General features: G+C 37.9%; 1 protein-coding gene across 1 annotated transcript in view; it reads right to left on the bottom strand.

The window, feature by feature from the left end:
- The window catches only part of TMCC1 (transmembrane and coiled-coil domain family 1), a 243,805-nt gene that overhangs the window by 202,692 nt on the left and 25,788 nt on the right, over positions 1-15,325 (bottom strand). The gene's annotated exons all lie outside the window — the stretch shown is intronic.

Below are 15,325 nucleotides of genomic sequence, written 5' to 3' on the forward strand. Positions count from 1 at the left end.
ACATATATATATGAAAACCAAAAAAAAATATTAGCCCCAGGGATGCAAAGCTGACTCAACACTAAAAAAAGCAATCAATGTTAATTCACAGTATCAGACTAAGTAAGAAAGCCGTATGATCATAACAGATACAGAAAAGGCATTGAAGTAAATTCAACATTTATGACAAATACTCTCAAAAAAATTAAGAGAAGGGAAATCCCTTAGCCTAATACAGACTATGAAAAATCTACAAAAATTTAGAAAAATAACATAGGTGGAAATAACATTGCCATGAATTTTAGGAGTGAATGAAGATACAGGAATATACATGCAGAATGTGGACTACTTGTCATTTAACATCCACACAGAGCTTATATTAGGCATGAATATATATACAGAAAATGTTTGAAACCTACAAATCCTATAATGCAGATGGAGGAATAAATTCACTGGTTTTGGGTTTATTTTTTAAACTTCATTTTCAGGAACGTACAAATCAAATCCAGGGTTTGCATTGGTAGTTTTTACCTTGTCTTTCTGCCTCTCCCCTCTTCTCTTACCATTCCTGAAAGGTATCCACAAGAACATCCTTGGTTCATTCTGCCTTAGTTCTAATACAACTTGTGAACTTATAACCACCTGCATCTTTTGATCTGCATCCCAAAATCTGGTCTAAGAAGGAAACTGATGAAGAAGTGAATCCTCTACTTTAGCATTCTGACTTAACTCATGAACTAATAAAAATGAAAGCTCTTAACCGTCAAAATACTCCCTTCTTTGATGACACCTATGATCTGAAAATTAGACCCCTTTTTATTCTGAAGACATAGCCTGGTCCCCACAGAAAAGAAAAATGGAGAGAGGGGAGGATATATATGAGGCTAGTTATTCAGCATACGTAAAGGATAGCTGTTTTAAAAACAAGCCTAGATTATGAATCACAGTGCATTAAGAATGCTCTAGAACTCCTATATGGGTCAGGTCTTAAATCCCATTTTGTGTTGTGTGTGGGTTAAAGATGTACAAATAAGCAAGTACGAAACATAGAAAAACCATATTAATAGAAGAAAAAAGGGAGAGAGAATATCTTGATGAAAAAGTATAGATAATCTATAATTAATCTGTCTACAGATATTCCCACCAACTCCCAAAAAGATTACTCTTTACTCCCATGGGTAATTACAATCTCAAGAAGAAGGGGAGGAAAGGAAAGATATCTGGGTTTTCTAAGAAGCCTATAATCCTCAAATACTTTTTGAAATAAAGATGCACAAGTAAATACTATAAAGTATAAACCAGGTATCTATTATCAAAAGTGAATAGTTAATAACCAATAAAGGAAATGAGGCAAATCCTTCCAAATGAAGCTGAAAGAGGGAGCATTTAATCACCTAGTTAAGCAGTTTTGACAAGGGTTCTCAGAAGAGGCCAGAGAAATATCCCCGAAGAGTCTAAGAATGTACAATGGCAAGAGTCCTGAAATAGCAGGGAAAATATCTTGAAAAACCTTCAAAAGAAAAACATCATGTGACCTGTGAGGAAAGGTGGGGGCGGGAAGGTCGGTGTCTCCCAAATGCTTCAGTGTAAGGGCAGGCAAAAGGGGGGAAAAAGTTTTCTCGTGTATGTTCTTTTCAAACTAAGAATAAAATTCTTTAAGTTTCCTCCTATGGCAATTCTCTCTCTCTCCAAACATATCCAAAAGAAACTTAAATATCATATACTTCAAGCTATTTTTCATTTTTCATCACATACAACAAACTAATGCTTTGAATGATGTCAGCTACATCATACTTGATTTTACAAGGGACTTCCTTCTGAGACCCAAGCATAGAAAGGACTATCAAAATACAATTCCTGACTTTGAACAGCAGAGGAATAAGTAACAAAATAAATGAACCAACTGAAGACAATTCCTATTAAGATCACTGAAAATCAAGAAAGAGCCAAAATAGATTCTACAAACCTTCAGGTATAATACATTTACACATTAAATCTTGAAAAAGTTTATCTTTTTTAAAAAATCCTAATTTCAAATTTCTTACATCAAGTATTCACAATTTGTCATCTGAAAGAAACAGGAAAAAACACAATACTCATATAACATGTTACATTTCAATACACGCTGAGTATGTCAAATTTTGTTCACCTGCCCCAAAGCTAATCCTAAATCTCTCCAGAATAAATAAATGAACACAAAGTTTAGAAATAAAATCTAATCATGTTTTTCAGATTTTAAAAACGTCTCCAATTTATGCTCTTTCTCCTTCACTGTAGGTCATTTGAGATGGTTTCAATGGTAACACATACCTTATGCATTGCTACACTGAAAATTTATTCAACCGTTCTATTCTTGAAGTCATTATTTCTTCCCATGCTTCTATTTTGTAAGGGGCAACATTTTTCAGCCACCTCCTAAGGGAATTCGTGATTCAGCAACATCTTTTCCCAACCCAGTCATTCACACTCAAAACAAAATTTTCTGTTGACCTCCACGTTTCATACAGCACTACTGACCAAATGAATAGGTAAGAAACTCAAGAGTTAATAAAGAAATGAGAAAGACACATTAAGTTCAATAGACATTTATCACTTTGAATAATGCCTTCTCCTCAGTCATAAATACAGTTTTATCAAACTTGCTTGTGTATACTCTGTAAATATGGCCAAAGAAAGAGGACCTCACTAAAAGCATGGTGACTACAAAGAACAGGTAGGTACAGTGACTTCTTAAGCTGTTTAGTCAATGAATGAACATACAAACATGAAAATGTAAAATACTAAGAAACAGTGTCACATTAAAGCAAGAAGCAGGGTCAATGAAAGAATGTCTGGTGATTCAGGGATTCCTTTCACAGACTGTATTTTATCTCAGCTTTCTTCTTACTGCCTGACTTTAAAAAAATATTATACGCTCACAAAAATGTTTACAAATCTCTAGCACTTTCAATTCTAAGAAACTGTTTCTCCTAATGAAGAATACTTCCAAAAGAATGATTTTCCTAAAAGGGGTCACATGTGTTTATGTATCTGTATGTTATTAAACAGATTCTCCAGGGCTAATGGACATTCAAAGGGATGTTTCTTTTTTAAATCCTGGACAAGACTGTCTTATTAACAATGAGAGAAATTCAGCAGTGTTAAGACCCTGATCTTTGGAGTGAGCCAGTTATTTAAAGACACTTACTATGGGGCGCCTGGGTGGCGCAGTCGGTTAAGCGTCCGACTTCAGCCAGGTCACGATCTCGCGGTCCGGGAGTTCGAGCCCCGCGCCAGGCTCTGGGCTGATGGCTCAGAGCCTGGAGCCTGTTTCCGATTCTGTGTCTCCCTCTCTCTCTGCCCCTCCCCCGTTCATGCTCTGTCACTCTCTGTCCCAAAAATAAATAAACGTTGAAAAAAAAAAAAAAATTTTTAAAGACACTTACTAGCTGTTTATCTTTCTGTAAAATCTTAGATGTTAAGTCTCAGTTCCCTCATTGGTAAAATGGCAATGAGACCTACTTCCTAGAGTTGTGAGAATTATATAAAATAATGCACAGAACATATTTTTCACAGTCCCTGGAATTAATTGTTCCCTAATGATATCTACTAATAACAATAGAAAGAATAAAGAAAAAAAAATAAAAACACAGAGCTCTCTCCTTTTCCTGTAATAATTACATTACCCTCACTCCCTCCCCAGCATTTCTCCTTGCCCTCAACCCAACAATAAGAAACTACACAAGTAAATTAGAAATACCTAAATATGATAACCAAAAAGTTACAAATTAAGAATTATAAGTTTCTGATTCACCACATACCAATTAATTTCCATAATCTTTATTCTATTTCACATCTCACTAATACCTTAACCAGATAAAATTCAACTCTGGCAATTCAATTGTCTTTTTAATCTAAAAAGTATTTATATATTCAGTGAACTACAGAAGTCAGTCTTCAAGAATGTTCAGGAAAACAGGAATAGTATTTTCAGTAGTGAGTGTAGAACATTCTAAATGCTCAAAACATTATTTAAGTTTATTTAGTTATTTTGTAGAGAGAGAGAGAAAGAGAGAGAGAGATTGATTGAGCAGGTGAGGGGCAGACAGAGAGGGAGAGAATCCCAAGCAGGCTCCGCACTGTCAGTGAGGAGCCCGACTCAGGGTTCAAACTCACAAAACATGAGATCATGACCTGAGCCGAAATCAAGAGTTGGACACTTAACAGACTGAGCCACCCATGCGCCCTAGGCGCTTCTATTCCGTTAGGTTTTAGCAACATCATCAAAAAGTACCAAGTTCTTACCAAGTGTGCCAGGACTCGTAAAGTCCAGTAAAACACAGCACAGAAACTAAAAAAACCTAACATGAAAAGAACAATGTTATAATAAGAAAAAAAATAATTGACAGGCCTCAAATGATTTATCTGCTAAGCATTATATTTGAAAGCATGGAAGAAATGAATATCATGTTACTAACTCACCATTCTGCTAGCCATTACAGCTTTAGGGTATAACAGATATAAAATAAACTGCACCTATTTAACATGTACAATTTGATAAGTTAACAAAACATTTATATCCATAAAACCGTCAACATAATCAAGATAACAGACATTTCCATCAGTCCCAAAAGTTTGTTCATGCCCACTGTGTAATCTTGTCACTCCTACCCTCCTCTCCTGTCAACTATCTTCTGTGATTACAGAGTAGTTTTCTAGAACTTAAATATAGTATATCTGCTTTATTTTATTTATAAGTCTGACTTCTTTCATTTAGCCTAATTATTTGAAGAGCCATCCACATTGTTAAGTATCAGTAATTCTTTCCTTTTAACTGCTCAGCAGTTAAAAGAGAGGGAGACAGGGGCGCCTGGGTGGCGCAGTCGGTTAAGCGTCCGACTTCAGCCAGGTCACGATCTCGCGGCCTGTGAGTTCGAGCCCCGCGTCAGGCTCTGGGCTGATGGCTCAGAGCCTGGAGCCTGTTTCCGATTCTGTGTCTCCCTCTCTCTCTGCCCCTCCCCCGTTCATGCTCTGTCTCTCTCTGTCCCAAAAATAAATAAACGTTGAAAAAAAAAAAAATTTTTAAAAAAAATAATAATAAATAAATAAACGTAAAAAAAATTAAAAAAAAAAAAAAGAAATACAGAATCTTAAGCGTCCGACTTCAGCTCAGGTCACGATCTCGCAGTATGTGAATTTGAGCCCCGCGTCGGGCTCTGTGCTGACTGCTCAGAGCTTGGAGCCTGTTTCAGATTCTGTGTCTCCCTCTCTCTCTGACCCTCCCCCGTTCACGCTCTCTGTCTCAAAAATAAATAAACGTTAAAAAATTAAAAAAAAAAATAAAAATAAAAAGTCAAACCTACAGTTTTCTTAGGCACTCCAAAGAGGAACATCAAACTGGAAAAAAGAAGAAGCTCCAAAAAAAATAAACTGCACATACAATTTAAATATTCTGGGTAAACAGAAATGTTCAAACATTGAGAAGTTTTTTGCCCTTTTTTTTACAGGGCAAAACGTGAACTAAAAGAACTAAAAAATGAACTCCAAAATTAAAGAAAATTACATGCATAATTTTACAAAATCATGTATTTTAGGGTAAGAGAGTCTTTTTTTTTTTTCAACGTTTATTTATTTTTGGGACAGAGAGAGACAGAGCATGAACGGGGGAGGGGCAGAGAGAGAGGGAGACACAGAATCGGAAACAGGCTCCAGGCTCTGAGCCATCAGCCCAGAGCCCGACGCGGGGCTTGAACCCACGGACCGCGAGATCGTGACCTGGCTGAAGTCGGACGCTTAACCGACTGCGCCACCCAGGCGCCCCAGGGTAAGAGAGTCTTAATAATTACCAGTTTAAATGCTTTCCCTACAAGCTCATACTTCCCTAAAGCCCAAAGAACTTAAGTGATTTGCCTGAGGTCATACTACTAAGTGTCTCCTGCCACATCAAAAACCCAGGTCTCGGGACGCGTGGGTGGCTCAGTCAGTTAAGTGTCCGACTTTGGCTCAGGTCATGATCTCACAGTTCATGGGTTCAAGCCCTGCATTGGGCTCTGTGCTGATGGCTCAGAGCCTGGAGCCTGCTTCAGATTCTGTCTCTCCCTCTCTCTCTGTCCCTCCCACACTTGCACTCTGTCTCCCTCTCTCAAAAATAAATATACATTAACAACAACAACAACCCAGGTCTCAAGAGAGGATGCTGAGAAGATGGCAGAGTAGGAAGCACCAGGAATGGCTACCCACCTAGATGACAACTGCAAGAGCAGAATCTGTCTGATGTAACTATTTTGGAATTCTGGAGTCTATTTACGGCTTGCAAATCCAGGGGAAGGCTTACACGATAAATCCAATCAGTTTCAACTCAGCACAGTAGTAGTAGCTACCCAGCCCCTACCCAGCCACATGAAGGGCAGCTGTGCAAAGTTCCTACAGCAGCCTGCACAAACCTTGTGGGAGCTAGGGTGGGAGGCGGAAATAAACAAACAAACAAACTCTGTCCTCCAAATATCAGAGGTCTGTGCCCTGGTCACTGACTATTGTTTCTGATCACAGAGGTGGCAAAGAAGCAGATGCCATTGTTGTTGCACTTCCCCCACCCCCAAGCTATCACAAGGCCCTCCCCTCTTCAGCAATAGTGACTTCCAGGGCACTTAAAAAGCTAGCATCCCCTTCCCTCCTCTTTCATTTTTCTATTTTTCCTCTACTGGGAAACAGACTCTAAAACCTAAGACATTCAAAATCAACTGCATACACAGGTAAAATCAGAAAGTGACTGCACATTCCTAGGGAAAAGCACAGGATCAGAAAAGACCTGAGAAGATCTTAAGTTTACACCTCAGACTGACCCTTGGCATGGAGGCAGCCTGCAAAGATAAAAAAATAATAACAAAAACAGCAAACTCTAGGGAGGCAGGAGAACTTGATATCCAGAATTACCACACTATTTGATTCAAATGTCCGGTTTTCAGGGCACCACTCAGGGCACCGAGTAACCGGTTAACTTTTGATTTCGGCTCAGGTCATGATCTCAAAGTTCATGGGATCAAGCCCCAAGTTAGGCTCTGCACGAGAGTGCACAGTCTGTTTGGGATTCTCTTTCTCCCTCTCTCTGTGTCTCTCCCTTGCTCAGGCTATCAAAATGAATAAATTTTTTAAAAAATAATAAAAATAAAAATAAAATAAAATGATTAACACTTAAAGAATTAAAATCTCTAAACACTTTAAAAAATGCTCAGTGAGAAATGTGAAATCAGGGCGTTTGGATGAAAAACCCTTTTCCACCACACAAAACAAGCAGACAGACATCTTCCCCATGAATTCTGGCAAGGTCAATTCCCACCCTTATTCACAAAATTCTTGGAGAGCTTCCTTGGCCTAAAAAAAACCCATGCTATTTCACAGTGACTGAGTAAAGCCTGGGTATGGATATGGTTACTTAGGGGACTTGCCTATTTTGATGGTAAGCAAACAGTTCCTTATGGTGTTTCAACAATTCTAAGTCATAAAAAACAGTGGGTATTATAATTCATGACAAAACAAAAGAAGTAAAGACATCTTGTTATAAACAGAGGCTAAAGTATCAGAAATTATTAACAATTTAGGAAAAGATAAATATTTATAAAGAAATTATGAGAGCTAAAGAGGAAGAAACTCATTATTCAGTTTCCAAAATGGCCAAATGACTTAGCATGAAAATTTAGTAACAAACCTAATTCATTTTTCAAAATTATTAATCTTTTCAACCAACTTCAACAAAAGACTGCCAAAGCAAAGAATCTAGAACTAAAATTTTATTCTCCTGAGAAACTGTATATTCTGCTAAAACAACTACATCAATCAACCTTTCACTTTATGATTTTTCTCACATAAATTTTTCTTAAATTTTGGCATCTATGACCGAAAAAGGCTCAACAAGCAATAAAAAACGATTAGTAGTCTCATTACATTGCGGGTACAACCATTACGGATAAGTTTGGCAGTTTCTCATAAATGTAAATATTCAGGGGCACTTGGGTGGCTCAAATGGGTTAAGCAGACAACTCTTGATTTCGGCTCAAGTCATGATCTCACAGTTCATGAGATAGAGCCCTGTGTCTGGCTCCATGATGACAGCACAAAGCCTGCTTGGGGTTCTCTCTCTCCTCTCTCTCTGCTCCTCCCCCCACTCACATGCACTTTCTCTCAAAAATAAACATTAAAGGGGCACCTGGGTGGCACAGTCGGTTAAGCGTCCGACTTCAGCCAGGTCACGATCTCACGGTCCGTGGGTTCGAGCCCCGCGTCGGGCTCTAGGCTGATGGCTCAGAGCCTGGAGCCTGCTTCCGATTCTGTGTCTCCCTCTCTCTCTCTCTGCCCCTCCCCCGTTCATGCTCTGTCTTGCTCTGTCCCAAAAATAAATAAAAAACGTTGAAAAAAAAAATTAAAAAAAAAAATAAACATTAAAAAAAATTTTTTTTTTTTTTAATTTTTTTTTTCAACGTTTATTTATTTTTGGGACAGAGAGAGACAGAGCATGAACGGGGGAGGGGCAGAGAGAGAGAGGGAGACACAGAATCGGAAACAGGCTCCAGGCTCCGAGCCATCAGCCCAGAGCCCGACGCGGGGCTCGAACTCACGGACCGCGAGATCGTGACCTGGCTGAAGTCGGACGCCCAACCGACTGCGCCACCCAGGCGCCCCTAAAAAAAATTTTTTAATTAAACATGCAGTTTTCATATCTTCCAGCAGTCTCACTCCCTGGCATTTATCCCAGAGAATGAAAACATATGTTCACATAAAAACTTATGCATGAAATGTTCATGGCAGTATTACTGATAATACACCAAACTGGTAACATGAATGCCCCTCTCCATAGACAAATGTTTAAACAAACTGTGGTACATCCATACTACGGAATATTCATCAGAAATAAAAAGGGAGGAGCAATTGATATTGATACATGTAACAACTTAGATAGATCTCAAGGTCATATGTTTAGTAAATAAAAAAAAGCCAATCTCAAAAAGTTATATACTATATGACTCCATTTATACAATATCCTCAAAATAACAAAACTACAGAGATGGAGAACTGATTACTGGTTGTCAGAGGACAGGGACAAGGACCAGATGGAGGTAGTTTCTCAAAACAATGTTCTGAATTTATGCAATAAACATTAACTGCCCTTGGACTTTCAAATTTTTAACTCCAGCCCTGTCTCCAGTGAAATTATCTGCTTTCCCCCCTCAACTAGCTGATTCACTAAATTAGCAACAGCTAGTAAGCAAAACATGCCAATGAGGTACTTCCATCTCTCAGTCATTAAGATATCCTTGCAGAAAGTTTAAGAAGAGTAAGAAACGAAGTTAAGATTCAGAACCCACAGCAACTCCAATGTTAGCTGGTTAACAGAAAATCTAGCTATCAGTACTGAACATGCAAAGGCTATGTACAGGAGCCCAAGAATGGCACAGTGATAATGTGTGTTAGCTAAAAAATAAAGTCAAATGGACTAAACATTACTGCATTTTGATTCTAAACCTTGTTAACTGATTAAAAGGCACAACTTACTTGAATAACTTTTGAAGGAGAAATACTACCATATTAAATGCACACAATTTCAAAAACTTAAAATGCAAAAAAGCATTCCTTTTAAAACTGAGAAACCAGGGGATTTAGAAAACACCACCAGTGTGCCTAACCAATGCCTTTCATTTGTTCCAATTTTTCTAAATCCAATTTGTTCTGATTTTTCTAAATCAGAACTGGGACTAAAACAGTACTCCTGGACCTTTACTTATCCCAAAATTTATCAGGTGTTTCTAGAGGTAATTAAAGATAAAGTATAATAATCTATTGCTGAAAGCTTACAGAAGTAATTATTTTTTGCAAAAATGTGGTAAGAATATAAGCCTGAGCTCTACCCAAAAGGAAAAGTTTCAAAGTACTGCAGCACCAACCATCATTAAGTAATTTTCTAACCTTCAATTTCCTCATGTATTACCATAGTACTTATCCTCAAAGAATCATTGTGAAGATTAAATGTAAAATACTTAGGGGTGCCTGGGTGGCTCAGCCAGTTAAGCGTCCAACTTCTCAGGTCATCATCTCATGGCTCGTGAGTTTGAGCCCTGTACCAGGGTCAGTGCTGACAGCTCAGAGCCTGCTTCAGATTCTCTCTGCCCATTCCCCACTCGTGTTCGTGGGCATGCACGCACCCTCTGTCAAAAATAAACATTTTTTAATAAAAAAAATAAGTGTAAAACTTAGAACAGGGTCTGATATGTATGAACACACTAAAATGGAGTCAGGAGACCAGCAGGAGAAGCTCTCATCCCCAAACACTGGTAGTCAATTGCAGACCCAATAGGAAGAAAGTTACTATGCAAATCCATACTATTTTAGCCACTGCTTTACCTTCCCAGCAGAAAGAAAGGTTTTCCTCCTCCCAGCAATAGCCCAGCCAATGAGACTCAGCCAATGAAAAGCCACTACACTCTGAACTCCCAATGGACTTTTTTTTTTTTTCTGAGATGGGGGGGGGGGGGGGTAGGGGGCGGGGATTCCTTAAGGGGAGGGGCAGGGGGAGAGGGAGAAAATCCTAAGGAGGTTCTACCCTCATCTCACCACCAAGAGATCATGGCCTGAGCTGTAATCAAGAGTTGAATGCTTAACAGACGCAACCACCCAGGTGCTCCAGAACTTTGTTTATAACAGCCCTCCCAATTTCCCCCTTTCCTCTAAAAGGGCAGTTGCGATTCTCTATTCTCAAATAAACCTATTTTTGCTGGTAAAGTAACTGAATTTTCTTTTTAAGGTTAACATACAGAATAAGCGTAACTAAGTATTAGATTCAATTTTTTTTTTTTTTATTTTAGGAAATGCCAGGCACCTATATAGGCAGTGAGAGCAGCAACCTGGCTCCTGCTAGGAATGCTACAGCAGGTGTTGCTCATTTCCCTCGGCACAACAACCTTAACTTCTTTCTTGCTACCCACATTTTTTTTTCTTAATCTGAGAAGAAAAGGAAATCACCAGTCTAACCTAATCAGAAATTAATAGGAAGCTGGAAGAATCAGTAAATTGAAGACAAAAGACAATAGGAAACTACTGTTTTTTATAGATTTAGAGATCTCTTTTTATGACATTACCTCATATTTGTATATCACATTGTAGTTTCAAACTCCTTCGTAACACTATCTCATTTGATCCTCACAACAATCCTGTGAGGCACTTGCTGTTACTTCACATTTTACAGATAAGGAAAATGAGGCTTAAGTGACATGCTGAAGGTCACAGAGCCAGCAAGTGGAAGAGCTGGAAATTGAACCTCTCAATTGCTTTACCACAGCTCTCTCTCTAAATGGGGATAAGTTCTACAATGCTAACATTACAGCTTTTTGAACGGTATCCTCCATGATAATCTCAGCAAATCATAATGAAAATTTAGAATAAATCAAAGAATCATAGGACCTTAAGGATTATTTTAATGTAATCTCTCATTCTACACATGCTTTTACAAAAAGAAAATGTTTTTTAGTACTCAAGATCAAAAAAAAAATTTTGTTTAATGTTCTGTTTCAAAACCTGCAACATTTGTGGAGATTAAGGGGCTGAGAAAAAGAATAAAAGGATTAAAACATACAAATCCCAAGTTACCCTCTGTTTCCCTGACTACCTCTTGGTTTCCAACATATTTGTTGGGGCGGGGGGGGGGGGGGCGGGGAGACTCTTCTTGACAGGCACAGTTCAAATTTAAGATTTCTTTCTGAGAGTCCACATAAAAACTTGTATACAAATGCTTACAGCAGCATTATTCATAACAGCAAAAAAGAGAATCAATCAAAATGTCCACTATTAAACAAATGTCCATGCATAAAATGGACTATTATTTGGTAATGAAAAAGAACTGAAACATGCTACAGAATGCATAAACTATGAAAACACTCTAAGTGAAAGAAGCTAGTCAGAAAAGACAACATTTTGTAGAAGTTCATTTATATGAAATGTTCAGAATAGGCAAATCCATAGAGACAGAGCTGCCTAGGACAGGCAGCGAAAATGCAAATACCCTGGAATTAGTTGTACAATTCTATGAATATACTAAAAATCACTGAGGTGTACACTTTAAATGGGTGAGTTCTAAAGTATGTGAAATATACCTCAATGAAGCTAATAAAACAAAATGTTATGAAAGGAAAAATGGGTCAGGCTATGTGCTGACAGCTCAGAGCCTGGAGCCTGCTACAGACTCTGTGTCTCCCTCTCTCTCTGCCCCTCCCCAGCTCATGCTCTGTCTCTGTCTCTCAAAAATAAAAATAAGCGTTCAAAGAAAAATTAAAGAAAAAAAAGCCATCCGACTGGGTGGCTCAGTCATTTATTAAGTGTCCAACTTCGGCTCAGGTCATCATCTTAATGTTCATGGATTCGAGCCCCACTTCAGGCTATGTGCTGACAGCTCAGAGCCTGGAGCCTGCTTTGGATTCTGTGTCTCCCTCTCTCTGTGTCTCTCCCTAGCTAATGCTCTGTATCTCTCAAAAATAAAAATAAATGTTAAAAAAAATTTTTTAATTAAAAAAAAAAAAAGGAAAAATGGGTACCTGGTATACAGAAACTCTCTATTATCTTTGCTTAACTTTTGCACAAATCTAAAACTTCTAAAATAAAATATAGATATATAAATTAATAAACAAGATTACATAATAAATAGCTACAGTACCAGGTGCAGGCTAAGGTAACACCACAAAACTTCAGAAAGATTCACGCACAGTGCCTCAGATAAAAAAGTACTGAATAAATATTAGATGTAAAAAATGAGGCTAGGCCTTGTTCACAGAGTTACACAATAGCACAGGTAGAAGAACAGAACAGACCTAGAACAAGCTCATCACTCATTTGGCCAAACACATTCCTTTTCCCACCTACACAGAACTTTCCAAACAAATTTCCTTTCAGACAACCCAAAAACTTACAGGAAAAAATCTACACAGAAAAGAAAATGCCGGTAAACAACACTGTCACCTTATCAATGTGAAACTACTCCCTCTTCACCCTGGATTAGGTTTTTTTAGAAAAACATTTTAACATGATTATGCCTTATCTGTTTCTAAAGGTTAAAGACCTTATCCTCTACAGATCAGACCTTACTATAGAGTTCAAGACTCAAATTACTGATGAAACATAAAGTATGTCAAGATTTGTTCTTACTGGCTTCTTAAAATTAATAATAAAGCAAAGTGTTCAAAAAAAGGATACTGACTGGAAAGGGGCATAAGGAAACTTTCTAAAGGGAGGAAAATATCCTACAACTTAATCAGATTGGTATTTATAATTATATGTATATATAATTAATGTAAAGATATATATTTATATATATTATATATAACACATACATTATATGACATAAAATTCACTGAGCTATGTATACCTCTTAGGTTTGTGCATTTACTAGAAATTATGCATTTTTAAAAATGGAATTAAAAAAACAGTATTCCAAAGAATTATCTCATTATCCCAAAGCATATGATATAGTAAGAGTCAAATTTTTGTCTTCTTTTAGTAAAAATAATCAAGCACACAGAAGTAAAACAATCTTCCTTGGTATCTCAAAATCAAGAAGAAAAACAGGTCTTCCAACTCTGTTATATCATCAATCTAACCTTTGTGCCTCAAAGACAATGAGATTGAATCTTGAGATTCTTCTGAGAGTGAGAAAAGAGAAGAGGGTAGATAGAACCAATTCTAAGTACATCAACATACTCACCATCCCCAAATGCCATATCCTTATTCTTCAATGAGAAAATTATTTTAATTTTTTTTAAACGTTTATTTATTTTTGAAAGAGACAGACAGAAAGTGGGAGAGGGGCAGACGGACTCTGAAGCAGGCTCTAGGCTCTGAGCTCTCAGCACAGAGCCTGATGCAAGGAGCAAACCCATGAACAATGAGATCATGATCTGAGCCGAAGTCAGATGCGTAACTGACTGAGCCACCCAAGAGCCCCAGAAAATTATCTGTAATTGTTTTTTAAGTTTATTTATTCATTTTGAGAGAGACAGGGTGAGTGGGGGAGGGGCAGAGAGAGACAAAGACAATCCCAAGCAAGCTTCACACTGCCAGCATGGAGCCCAATGCAGGGCGTGAACACACAAAACATGAGATCATGACCAGAGCCAAAACCAAGAGTCGGACACTCAACCAACTGGGCCACCCAGGAGCCCTGAAAAAAAATTTTTTTAAGTAAATTCTACATCCAAGGTGGGGCTCGAACTCATGACCCTGAGATCAAGTATCACAAGTTCTACCAAGTGAGCTAGCCAGGCACTCCAAGATAAAATTATTTTTATCCAGAATTGGTTGTGAAATAATGCAAAGAACGCAAAAGAAGTTCTCAGGTTCACACTCCCTCTAAAAACTATCACAATGCTACCTCGTGCTTCATTCTATAGTTTTTCCAAGGAAGTTATAAGGCAACCATACTCTCTTGCCTTAAGTTTTGTCCATTTACGTGTCTACTGTAAGAAAGTGAAGAGTGTACAGATAGGCCTCAATGGACTGAGATAAAGTATGGTTCTTATTTCACAGTCACAAAATTTTAGCGTTGGACCACATGTGAGCTGCCAATTAGCCATTTAATGAATAAACTAAATCCTAAAACAGTTATGGGACTTGCCTAAGATTTCACAGCTGGTAAGAGGCAGGGTCAAAGCTGAATCCAGCCTTCTATTCACCATACTACACCTATATCTCTGCCCAGTTAAAAGCTGCATACTATCTTACCTAAAGTGGTAATTACACTCTGGGTAAAAATGGTTCATATTATCCAAATTCTCATACCCATCTGCCTCACCACACTAATATTTTAATTAATTTATAATCAGAATTGTAACTGTCAACCAGTTATATAGTACCTTCTTTTCTCAGCAGTAAAATCCCCTTAGTAAACTGATTTAATACCAAAAGGTTATTTGGCACATAAGTAATCATGGCATACAGAGAAGGATAGTTTTAAAGAATACATGCAGCAAATTCTTCATGGCAAACCACCTTATTTCGCCAAAGACATTCATATAGTCATTTATCCAATCAGCAAACACTGAATTGCCAACTAGATGGCAGGTACTATATTAGGCCTAAGGAAAACAAAGACATAGATACAAGGGACTCTGGTTTAGGTAGGCAGACAACAACAACAGATTGTGGTAAGAGCTATGGTGGAACAGCCAAGGTCCCAGAGGAGGAACATCTACTCCAATCTGGAGGGTCAGGGAAGTCAGACCAGCTTCTTACTCTCCCAAGCATTAAATTAACATTTGCTCTAGAAGCTCAGGCTTCTCATTCTTGAAATCCATGATTTTAAACCCAGGTCTCTTACTGACATAAAAGTCTTCAA

Source organism: Prionailurus viverrinus, chromosome A2 (assembly GCF_022837055.1).
Source record: "Prionailurus viverrinus isolate Anna chromosome A2, UM_Priviv_1.0, whole genome shotgun sequence".
Taxonomy (NCBI): Eukaryota; Metazoa; Chordata; class Mammalia; order Carnivora; family Felidae; genus Prionailurus; species Prionailurus viverrinus.